A 13621-nucleotide genomic window follows, 5' to 3' on the forward strand; every position below is an offset into this window, starting at 1 on the left:
ATGAAGTTTCTAAAATTAGCCAAACTCATAAACAATAGAGAATATTGGGGTTTCCAGCGTTGATGAGAAGAGGACAATGGGAAGTCACTAATCAACAAATTAATGCAAGATACAAAAGTAGAGTTTTGCTGCACAGTGTTTCCTTGGTGTTCCCTACTTAAAAGTTTATTCAGAGTTCTTATAATAAATTTTCTTACTACAATACAATTTAATTAAAAAGTAGGCTAGTATGGTGATGCATACTTCTATTCCCAGTGCTGAATAGGTAGAGACAGATGTGGTGATATATTATTTATCATTTAATAAAGCTTGCCTCAAGGATCAGAATTCAAAGCCAGCCATAGCCACTTGGCAAGAAAATGCCCTTGCCTCAACTACTGACAAGCAGAATCCAAAAGAGAGTGATTGAAAAACCTTGCCTAGACAAGGCAGGATAGTCCTTCAAAAATCCTGCTTCACAGAAAAGTCTGTCAGATATGCTAGACCTATAGGCCAAAGATGGAGGCCCCAACATTGCAGAAGAACCTTGGGTGACTGTCCAGACAGCCAGATGTTTTTGTCATGTTTCACATTTTTGTAAGTTGCTCGCACATCCTGCTTACTCAGTTAATATTCCTTTCTCTTGTCTCTGAGGGAGTTGAAAACTAAATAGTTATAGTTATAGTTTTTCTTGTTTACCAGGCTCAGAAAAAATTCACTGAAGAGGTGTTAAGTGTAGAAGTTTGAGACACATTTAAAGACACCTTGATAATGCAAATTAGTATAGGATGTGAATTGGGTACAATCTTTTGGACTCACCAGTATCAGATGAATATGAAGTATTTTCTCAGAATTTGTCAAATCCAAATGGACTAGACATTGTTGATGTACTTATTGCCTGTATATAATGCAAATATTTATTGTACTTATTGTACATGATTTTTCTTATACTAGTTATAGCTTTCTTTTTTATATTAGACAATGAAGTGGAATTGGGGTGATATATTATTTATGGTTTAATAAAGCTTGCCTGAATGATCAGAATGCAAAGCTAGCCACAGCCATCGAAGTTTGGCAGTGGTGACACACCCCTTTAATTCCAGGACTCAGGAGACAGCAGCAGATGGATCTCTGTGAGTTCAAGGTCACCCAAGGGCTACATGACAGTGAATCAGTCTAAATGAGAAACAGAGCTCACTCTTTTACTCCCAGCACTAGAGAGTATATAAAGAGCTCAGTGCAGTCTCAGAGAGAAGTCTAGGATTCTGAGGCTCGGTGGAGAGCAGTGCAGTCTGGAGATGCAATCTGAGGTTCAGTGGATCGCCCCTTAGGTCTGAGCATTAGCAGAGGTAAGAACTCTCTAGTTGCTGGCTGATTTGCTTCTCTGATCTTTAGTTTGAACCCCAATATCTGTCTCTGAGTTTTTATTATTCATGCTACAGACATAATGACTGGGAGTTGAAGGCCATTCTTGCCTACATAGTGAGTGCAAAGTCAACTAGGGATACATAAGTCCTCATCTCAAAAAATATGAATATAAATATAAAGCCAAAATTTGGAAGTTAACTAAGTAGAGGAGAAAGACATTGGAGTTTTTATCTTTCAGTAATAATATACAATATAATTATATATGTTAATAGTAATGGATTATAGAAAATACCCTGACTTTGAAGATCCTATGCCGAGTTGCTTCTAATACTAGTATTAAGCTTTCAAACCTGTACTATAATCTCCTTTTTAAAAATGTCTGCATAAATATATGAAATATGCTTATGTTGTCATGCATGTATGCGGTTATTACCGAATGTGTGGTGCACACATGTGGCAGCCTAAAGTTGACATTGGGAGTCTTTCTGTGTCACTCTATCATACTCTGTTTTCAGTGTCAGCTAGTAATTCTAAAAATTCACAAGAGGGAACTAATTAATGGGGGTAGGCCAAAGACCAGTCAGTCTGATATTTAAAAGAATGTGAAGAAACTGACAATAAAACTGATATACAATGAGACCATTTCAAAGATGGGAAAAAATCTCTAGCAACATGGTAATTGATTTGTGGTTGATCTCCATTAAGTGCTGTTAATTGAACTTATGTAGCTTTTTTGAATTATTTTGGTGCTTTATATATAGGCAACCTATGCAATGTTCCTTCTAAAATGGTTTGTAGTATCTGTCTCACTGATTTTTCACATGATAGATAGATAAACAGACAGACAGACAGATGGACAGATAGATTACAAGCACTCCCTTTTTCATAACCTGCTCTGTTTTTATTTGATTCACTGCTTTTGTATCCAGAGCCAAGTTTTGGGTGTTTCAAAAGATCACCATGTGCCCTGAGGTTTTTTTTTTCCTGGAAATAGTACAGCACTGGCCGTGGAATATTTTCCCCTTTACTGTAGTTCTGTTTTGAACTGAGTCAAGTGTTCCACAAGTCTGTTTGGGTTCCATTTCAACATCCATTATTCTGTGGGTACATACTTTATAGCCTTTTTCCATTTAGAGGGTTTCTATGAGTATAAGAACAAAGGACCCTTTAGATGTTTTCTGTCTACTCAGTTGCTTTCAATGTGATTTTGGCTGCAGACCAAATCATTAAATCATCATCAGTGCTTGGATTTTCCATTGCTCTACTTCTGGTCCTGTTTCTAGTCCTACTTCTCCACAGAGTTAATTTTTTCCATACCAATTCTTGTGTAGAGCATTTCAGTGTGTATAGTAGGAGCAGTGAAAGATAGCCAAGGTCTTATACTTGTAATACTAAAATTTTTATTGAGCTCCTGAATAACAGCAAGATAAAAATGTACTTTTTGATGTGGCAAGTAAGTCTGTAGTTTATGGCCCTAGTGTGATTTTTAGAGTATAGTGTCATAGGTTACTTGTCTATGTCGTAACAGCCATCACTCCATAGAAATAAGAGATAGGCTTCAGGATTCTCCACAGATACCCAAATCTGCAGATGCTCAAATGCCCTATATAAAAAGATAAAAAAGGAGTCGGCCATTGGTGATGCACAACTTTAGTCCCAGCACTCGGGAGGCAGAGGCAGGTGGATCTCTATGAGTTCGAGATCAGCCTGGTCTACAAGAGTTAGTTCCAGGACAGGCTCCAAAGTCACAGAGAAAGCCTGTCTCAGAAAACCAAAAAAAAAAAAAAGATAAAAAGGGTTGAAGGATGGTTTACTGATTAAAAGTGCTTACTACACAACTATGAAAGCCTGAGTTTGGATCCCAGTACCACTTAGCAAGCTGCATGTGGCTTCACATGTGCCTGTAACGCTAGCACTGTGGGGAGGCAGAGACAAGAAGATTTGTGCATTTAGCTTAATGCTGTTCTAGCTGGGAAAAAAAAAACATTTCCTCCAGATTCAGAGAGACTTCCTTCCTCAAAAGACTAAGATGGAGGATCATAGAAAAACACATTCAGTATCCTACTCTGGCCTCTCCACACATGAACAGACTTTTGCATCCCTACAAATGTGAATCCACCACATACATGTATATCAGATTCATACACATATATACAGAATGAAGTATTTGTATAATACCAATGCACAAGAATTATTTCATTTGCCCTCATCTACACACACACACACACACACACACACACACACACACTATATATATATATATATATATATATTATATATATATATATATATATATATGATATGGGAGGGCATTTGAAGACAGGTGCCCATGGAAGCCAGAGGTACTGGATATCCTGAAGCTGTATAGTAGGAATTGAATTTGTATCCTCTGAAAGAGCAGTCTCCACTCTCAACCACTGAATCTTCTTTCTAGCCACTTATATTTTAAATTATCTCAACATTGTAATACCTAAATAAAGTATAAATGCTGTAGAAATATACTATGTTACTTATAGGATAACATTAAGAAAAACAATAGGTAAGTACATATACAATTTCCTCCAATATTTTTAACTTAGTGTTAGTTGAGTTCATGGATACAGAGTTCATCCATAGATATGGAAGATAAACTATAAACACCTTTATGAACCATCAGGTCTTTGCTGGTACTAGAACTTCTGCTATGAAAACCATTTCTTTATGTACTCTTAATTAACTTTCAAGTTGTGACTCAATATTTTATATCCTCTATAACTTGAATTTGTATATCATTTTAACTCATAATCACCTCAAGTAGCAAGTGATTTCTAAATCTCAGTTTCTTAAGTTTATTTCATTTATAGTGTTACTGTTTGGGTATAGAACATACCTTAGGAATGGCTCATGTGCTGAAAACTTTGTCTTCAGATGGCAAATCAAGTCATTAAGAGATGGCACCTCTGAACTTAATAGATGGATTAATCCCTTGCTTGATTGTAGTGAGTCTTTCTCTGTCCCACTAGCCAGTCCCCAAATCATGACACAAAGAGTTATTATTAATCATGAAAGCTCAACCAATAGCTTAGGCTTGTTTTTAACTAGTTCTTATAAATTAAATTAACACATTTCTACTAATTTACTTTCTGCCTCATGGTTTTGTGTCCTCATCTTTGTAGTGCCCATCCTGCTTGATCTGTGTCCTCTTATGTCTCTGCCTTCTTTCCAGCCTTTTCTCTGTCCTGAAAATCCTTCCAAGCTATTGGCTGTTCAGCTTTTTATTAAACTAAGCTGAATGATACATCTTCACAGTGTACAAAGATTATTCCACACCAGATGATGCATAGAATGATGACTTATTGGGAGACTGATCTAATTAAAAGGACTGTCACAGGGGGCAGGCCATAGAAAAACACAATTTGCCCTTAGCCCCCTTTATATATCTGTCTGCTTCCTGCCTCTATAAGGTGAGCAGATATATCCTAGTGCACATCTCTTACATGATATTCTATTTCACCATGGGACTAGAAACATGGTTCCAAGTGACTCAAACTGATTAAATAATGTAACAGTCATCACTTAAGTTGTTCATAGCATGTCTTTTAGTAGAGCTATGAATATCTGAGTAATAAAAATGGTAATAAGAATTAGTTGCATCTTGTGACAGAAAATAACCATGTGGTTTAGATGTCATTGGAACTTGTTTATGGGAGGAATTTGGAGAAAACTGGAGAAGCTGGACAAATGAGACTACAAGTACTGTAAAATGAGCTTAATGGAAATTTTAGTATGACCCCAGAAGACAAGAATTCCATCAATAATATAGTAAATAGACATTGTTAATAAGGTGTCAGGTGGAAATAAGGACTTTATTGGATATTTGTTACTTGCATGCTGTATTCTGGCAAAGAATTTGCTCATGTATTATCCATGGTCTGAGACTTTCCAGGAGACTGGGTTTAAAGGTTGTCTTAGTGTTGCTGTTGCTCTTAAGAGACAGCATGATCACATCATCTGTTATAGAAGAAACCATTTTAATTGAAACTTGCTTACAGATCAGAAATTAAGTTCATCATTTTCATGTTGGGAAGCATGACAGCATGCAGGCAGACATGGTGCTGGAGAGGTAGCTGTGATCTCTACATCTGGATCCACAAGGAGTAGGAAGAGAAGTAAGCCAAACTGTGCCTGGCTTGAGCATCTGATACCCCCAAGCCTTCCCCCAGTGACACCATTCCTCTAACAAGGTCACACCTACTCCAACAAGGCCACATCTCCTAATAGTGCCACTTCCTACGTCCTATGGGGGCCATTTTCTTTCAAACCACCACAAAGGTAATAAATTAGTTAATCTGGTGGAAGAAATTTCAAGACTGTCCAGCATTCAGATTGTGGCATGGGTTTTATTCAGATCACATTGAGGCTTATGAACCAAAAGTAGAATGGAAAAAAATTAAAACCTCACAGATTAATCAGAACCAACAAACATATAAATTTGGAGTCAAGGAAAGCATAGCTAGTAGAGACTAGCACTGTTGAAAACAAACCAAAGCATTTTGCATTTCTGTAATAAGAAAAATGCTTTAGCTCTGTGTGGTGGCATACATATCTAATATCAGCACTTGAGAAGCAGGCAAGAGGATCTCTGTGAGTCTGAGGATGGTCTTGTCTACATAGTGAGTCCAGGCCAGCAAAGGCTACATAGTGAGACACTGTCTCAAGAAAAAAAAAGGAAAGGAAACAAAGATGTTTTAAAAGTGCTTCAGGAATTGGTGAGTGCCAACCCATTTCAGGGTCAAAAGCATACAAGTGTCAATTTGTATGCTTTTCTCTTTGGATTGAGTTTCTTTAGAAAACCCTGCTCATACAAGTCCACTCTGGGGATGTTTCCCTGTATTTAGATGCCTGGCACTCAGACACCAATTCAGTGTCTAAAGTGGCCCAGCTATTGCTTTAATTAGCAGTAAAACTCAGCATTTAGTGTTCAGGTTGTGCTAGTTTTGCAGGCATGAAAAATGCAAGTCATATCATTCCAACCAGATTTCAAAGAAAAGCTTGGAAAGCTGGGAAATGTGCAGCAGGGTCAGATTCCTTGTAGGCAGCTTCTGTAAGATTGGTGCATGAAGCTCTGAGGGTGAAGCCTAAGCTATAGAGAAGAGCCAAAGAAGTTATAGATGATAGAAATGTGCATCAGAGACAGCTCAAGAAAGAAGCTATGTAGACCACATCTGGAAACATGATAGGGGCAGGGCAAGCCCATTGGAGCTCATACCATTACACCATGTATCCCAGAAATGGTGCCCAGACTTACAACATTTAAGGTTTGTCTTGGTGAGTTTTTGTATTGCTTTGGTTCCATTCCACATTTTTATGCCCTCATTCTTCCTGTTTGGAATGGAATATGCAGTACCCAGCATGACTTGGTCCTATGAACCTGATAGGGGTGATCATGGAATGAAGAAAGGTGGATATAAGTACAGAATAGGGAATCAGGTGGACAAATGCTACTTTTGGTGGAATGGCATCAACTATATAGCAACCAGAAACCTCAGTGTATCTATTATGTTTAGCATGAGAAAGAGAGGTTAGCTCATATCCACGGAAGGACTCTGTTCTAGCTTCAGGCATTTGGAGAAATCATTTTTTAAAAGCTGAATGATAAGTTATAGAGCTTACACTTCAGTGGCAGCATGTGACAAAAATACAGATTATAAAGGAAAATATTTATAAAATTTGCTAATGAAACAACACAATACTAATGATAAATACTGTGGAGGGATGAGAATTTGATGTCTGGAGTTGATATATAACATCATCCAACATATTCTATATTCAGTAAAATATAACATATCATACATACCAACAAAGAAAAAATGACACAATGAAGTAAAAATAAGTCTATATTAATAATAGAGACTCTAATATCCCAATTTTAAGAATTAGTTGTTTGAGAATTCCATTCAGAGTGTTTTCATTGTATCAACCCCACTCCACTCCAACTCTTTCCAGACCCACTCTCCCTTTCCTATCCACCCAATTTCATGTCCTTTTTTCACCTATAATGTCTAATTTGTGTTGTCTATATATTCTTGCCTATGTGACCATCCATTGGAGGGTGGTGGACTTACCAGGCCTGCATTCTTAAAGAAAACTGCCTTTCCCCCTCCCAGCAACTATTGGTTGCTAATAGTTCATCAGCTAGGTGTGGACTCAGCAGGCAACTCCTACGGGGAGGTAAGGAAACTCCAGAAAGGAGAGAGATATAGGTAAGTGTCTTAGAGAGCCTTTCTCACATGTTGGGGCTCCAGAGGGTTCAGGAAGCTTGAGAAGCCTATGTGGTTGGTGCCCCAGCATAGGTGACTCTAAGAGCCAGAGAGAGGACACTTACCAAGTAGATGAGGAAAGACAGATGGTTAGAGCAGGTCATAGAAAGAAGTGACTGAAGAATCAGACTCGAGAATTTGGAGTCAAATATGATGGGTGGCAGAAGCCAACAGAAACAAATGAGCCACACATACCTTAGGAGAGTCAAATCAACAGCTTGGTTCAGATAGACCAAAACCCTTAGAAGGGAACTCCTATATGCCACTCCAGGTTTTCAGCACCACATGAATGAAAAAAATGAGGACATGACTACTCTCAGGTCTAGGTAAGTAGAAGGTTTATTATAAATACCAGGGAAAAACAGCTAGAGGCTTCTGGAAGGGTACAGACTGAACAGGGCCATTAGAGGAGGGGGGAGCAAGTGATGAAGGTCTGGCATGCAGACCAAGAGAAATCCAAAAGCAGAGCCAACCATGAGCCAAGAGAACACAACCAAAATGGCTGAGGTATATAGGGTCAGAGACTGCAGGATACAGAAGCCCAGCCCCTGGGAGGGAGATGTTTAAGGTAAGGAATGGTATGAGAAGTTCTGGGAGGAGCCGCAATTACTTAGTTATGTTGGGAAAGAAGGAAGGCGTTACAGGTACCAAATGATGCTGGAAGAGCTGCCCAGCTTGTGCTTTGATATGTTAATAGGCAACTCAGTTAACCATTTGTCCTAGATATCTTTGAGAACTAACAATAATGAATTACCAAAAGTAAACTCTTTCAAGTTAAAATTACAATGCCATGAAAGTTACTTAGAAATAAGTTTATGGATATGAAAGACTGAAAGCTTTAAAGTGTTATTAAGAGAAATTAAAGAACAATGAAATAAATGAAAAGGTATCCTGTGCTCATGAATTAGAAGAGTTAAAAATGTGAGGCTGGAAAAACCTATCAAAACAGTTTATAGATTTAGTGAAATCTCTATTGAAATACAAATGTAGTATTTTTCCAAAACTAAAAGCAAAAATATCTAGAAATTATGTGGAATTTCAAGACACCTCCAAGTAACTAAAACAATTTTGAAAATAAAAGTTGGAGGACTCTTCCTTATTTCAAAACTTCTAAATTGCAGCAATGAAAACAGAGTGGAACTGGCATAAGGATAAATGTAGTAGTATAGATCAGTGGATAAACTTATATTTTAATTTAACTTGATTAGCATGTAAAGACCTATGAAAAAAGAATATTATTATTCTGGGACAAGTGTCTTTTTTGTTTGTTTGTTTTCTGTTTGTTTGTTTTGAGCAAAGGCCTCATTGGGTAACCTAGGCTGGCCATGAACTCAGTATACCTCTGCCTCAGACTTCAAGCATGATTTGAGGAATGAGCCATCATGATTAGCAACAACTGGAAATTTATCTGCAAATGAATAAAAATAGATCCATAAATCCTTACCTCATGCCATAAATTATTTTCCCTACCTCCCTCTAAACTCTCTCATGTCCTCTTGCTTTTTTTCAAATGTAACACCTCGTTAGAGACACACACACACACACACACACACTCCTAAATAAATAAATAAACAAATAAATAAATAAGTAAATAAATAAATAAATAAATACTTCCTGAACTCTTCGTATAATGTCATTGGATGTTCATGTTTTCAGGACTGACCATTTAGAATTGGATTGCCAACTCATGTGCTCTTCTCTGGGGAAGACTCTTGCTTCCACTCTTAGCACTCTTAAGTTGTCTGTAGTTATTTATATAGGACTGTGGCCTTGTGAGTTTTCCTTATTTCATATTAACATGCATATTCTTTTAGTCTTTGCTCAGGTCATGTTTAGGTAGCTATGATGGTGATACCTCAGGAGTGTAGCTTCTGACATTTCTAGGAGACACAAATTAACAGCAGTATCTATGTTCATCTGGCCCTTACAATCTTTCTGCTCCCCACCTCTGCCATGAATCCCAAGGTTTAGGTGCAGGGATTTTTTTGTAGGTTTATCAGTTGGGACTGGGCTTCACAACTCTGTATTTTGATTGCTTGTGCTTTCCTGAAATGGTTTCCATCCTTTGCAAAGTGAACAGAAGGCATTATATAAGTTTCCAAAGGATGAAGGCAAACAGCAGTCCTATGCAGCTTTGATGCCTATGGACCATAACAAAGACCAGTATGGCACCATAACCCCAAGAGTGCAATAGTGCTACACATAGCTTGACAGTAAGCAACAGCACTCTAATCAGATTTAAGGCCTGCTTCATGAGAGAGAAATTGTGCCTGGTACTGGAAAACTAAATAACTGCACAGAACTTGTGAATTCGGGGATCTTGGAGGAAAACCAACAACCACCATCACTTTACTAAATCAGCATAATCCCTAACTACACTCAAATTATTTGTCTTCCTACCCACAGGTAAGTGTAGCTTTTGCTTTTCTTTGGTGCAAATTTGGCTTTTGGAAATTGCTTTGGAGTTTATTATCACTATAACCACTAGGCTGCTCACTGTCTATTGTCCTAACCAATGCACTTTTTTGTTACATGTCACAATCTGCTTGAGAAGCAGTTCATTATTGCTGTGTAAAATAGTATTGGATGACAATTCAAATAATGCTTTTTGTTTATGTGTTTGATTTGAAATTTTCAGTCATCTCATAAGGTACCCAATTATTGAGATGCTTATAATTTGTCTCAAATGCCAAATAATCCATGTGAGTTCCTTGGCAAGTTCTAATGTAGTGTGAAGGATCAGCTTTGATGATTTCTTTCCATCAGTTAGCATCAGCTTCCTGATGTTAAGCCACTATGATCCTCATCTCCAAGGCTCTCATCTACTCTGCAAAACTTGTTGAAACCACACTGTTCTATACATTTTTTAACAGTTCCAAATGTGTTTTTGATGATACAGGTTCTCTCCATTATAGTATTACCTATTTTTAATATGAAAAAGTAAATTGCTTGAATTTGCTTTTTGTCTCACATCATTTCCATACTATACACTAAACAAAGTAAATATCAAGTAATAAGTCATTAGAAAACATAAGGTGAGATGTGCATATCAAATGATGTGTAATATTATCACTTTTATTTAAGAATGCATTCCAATATAAGACAGCTAACTTGAACAATGCCAAAATTGCAATTAATTTTACATTAACCTTCCTCCCAAACTTGTTCATAAAACTATCTATATCATTTTTCTTTCTTTTTAATTTTTATTTAAATTAGAAGCAAGCCTGCTTCACATGTCAATACTACCTTCCTCTCCCTCCCCTCTTCCCCTGCCGCCCACCAATACCCTACCCCATCCCCTTTCTGCTACCCAGGAGGAAATTCCCCTCCATGGGGGATTTCCAAAGTCTGTCATATCATTGGCGGCATGGCCTAGGCCCTCCTCCATGTGTCCAGGCTGAGAGAGCATCCCTCCACATGGACTGAGCTCCCGAAGTCCATTCATACTCCAGGGATAATTATTGGTCTACTACCAGAGGTCCCCTATATTCCTGAGGCCTCCCCACTGACACCCACATTCAGGGGGGCCTGCATCAGTCCCATGCTGGCCTCCCAGCCATTAGTCTGGGGTCCATGAGTTCCCCTTTGCTCAGGTCAGCTGTTTCTGTGGGTTTCACAAGCTGGGTCATGACACCTTTGCTCTTCACTCCAACCTCTTTGCAAACTGGATTCTAGGAGTTCAGTTCAGTATTTAGCTGTGGGTGTCTGCCTTTGCTTACATCAGCTACTGGAGAGACATGAATGGTACCCCCCAATAGAGGAAGAGGATTGGATCTCCTGAGCCTATTGGGAACATGGGGGTAGGGGAAAGGGAACTGGGAGAGAGGGAGGGGGAGAAGAGCAAGGGAGAGGAGGAAATGGGGGAGCAGGAAGGTTGAGTTGGGGGAAGAATAGAGGAGAGCAGGATGAGAGATATCATAATAGAGGGAGCCATTATAAATTTGAGGAGAGATTCAGCACCAGGAAGAATTCCAGAGATCTACAAGGATAACACCAACTAGCAATCTAAAACTATCTATATCTTGATTGCTTTAATCAATCTACTATTTTCTGCCCTTACCTAGACAATCAATAGAACTTGGGTGAAAAACTTAATCAATTTATACATTCAGTGTAGTTTATTGATACTCTCACTTTCCTACTTAGATTTTCCATTCTTTGTATTATTGTATAGGTTTGTATACTTCTTCCTAGTGACCATTTGCATTCTCAGATAATTTTATTTTTAAGTTATTTTTTAATTTTTGAAACTAAAATATAATCCATCGTTTCCCCCATCCCATTTTTCCCTCCAAACATTCCCATATACCCTTCCTTGCCCTTTTACTCTTTTTCAAATTCTTGGCCATTTTTTTGGTATTTCGAGACAGGGTTTCTCTGTGTAGCTTTGGAGCCTATCCTGGCACTCGCTCTGGAGACCAGGCTGGCCTCGAACGCACAGAGATCCGCCTGCCTCTGCATCCTGAGTGCTGGCATTAAAGGTGTGAGCCACCAACACCCAGCTTTCATGGCCTGTTTTTAAAATTAGTTATTCATACACAGAATTTCCTGCCTTAAATAGTGAGTAAGTATTTGTGATCTAGATCTAACAGTCCAGATAATCAAACTTAACCCATAGCCAATGTTCAGGTACTCCCTAGTGCTATTGTATTAAATTAAATGGCCAATTTTGAATGCAATTTTGTCACTTACCAAATATTCTAAGTGTATGCAGACATTGTCTCTAGGTGTACTTCTGCAGGCCTCAGCACAATGATGAGATCAAATTAGAGACTGATTTTTTTAGTAGTCTAGAAGGATATACAATTGCAAAATAAATTTCCCCAAACAAAATAAGCTTTCATACATTTAAGAGGTAAAAGGCCTAAAACTATGTTGAAAAACATCCTGCCATTCTAGCCCAGAATATAGAGCTATGGTTTTCTTTGACATTGGCCAAAGGAAATTTATTATGTCCTCACTAATTATGTACATAAACATGACTCCTATTGTTGTCATCTCTTTAAACCCATACTCAATTTAAATCTGTAGAATTATAGTTATTAATATAAAAATATTTCTTCATACATCAGAAAAGATAGTAAATCTAAAAAAGACTAAAACACAGCACTCCAGATTTCCATAGTGCAGATCTTTCTTAAATGAACTTCCATTATATTGTTGGAATATACAATGTAAGAACAGCTTACTGAAGTACAGAAAAACTAAAAAAAAACACTTATTTCTTGTTAGGGTGACTGATTAAGACATTTAATGAAGCCTGTTTTCTATAAATCAATTAAATGCTATTAAATTTTGCTAAGGACCAGTAACTATTTTGACTATGAGCCATTTTATTTATCAAGCTGCTGCAGCCAGACCATATACAGACCTGAATGACACATACTACTACTCAGTGTCATGGTGACATCTGAGTGAGGGCTGCAGCCAGGTGCCACATCTGAATCTGTGGGCCTAATGCAAGCAAGGTCTGTGTGGATGTTTCTGTTGCCATTGAGGGCTACAGCTATTTCCCAGAGTCTGGGACACCACCTGGAGCTGTGTTGGTGACCACAACACTGGGGCCATGCTGATCTGGGTGGCCTTCCCAACCACCTGGTACCATAGTGACATCCAGACCTGGGCTGCTGCTGAGGACCATGTGGGATTCATGGTTCTACCTTAGCCAGAGTCTGTGTTGAAGTCCATGGGCCATGTTGCCACCATGGCTCATGAGGAGGTCCAGGGTCTGTACAACAACTTGTGGCCTTGTTAGAGTCTGGGCATTATGCTACAGCCTGGGCCATACAGATCTGAGTGGCCTGCACTGCTACTCAATGCCATGATGATATCTGGGCCAGAGATGTAGCCAAGGCCAGTGTGTGGGTCTGTGGCCCTACTGCAGTAAGGGTCTGTGCTGATTTCCGAGGCTCCTGTTACCATCGAAGATCATGTGGATGCCTGAAATCTTGGGCCATGTTAGTGTCCAAAGG

This window comes from Cricetulus griseus, chromosome X, assembly GCF_003668045.3.
Source record: "Cricetulus griseus strain 17A/GY chromosome X, alternate assembly CriGri-PICRH-1.0, whole genome shotgun sequence".
In the NCBI taxonomy this organism is placed as follows: domain Eukaryota; kingdom Metazoa; phylum Chordata; class Mammalia; order Rodentia; family Cricetidae; genus Cricetulus; species Cricetulus griseus.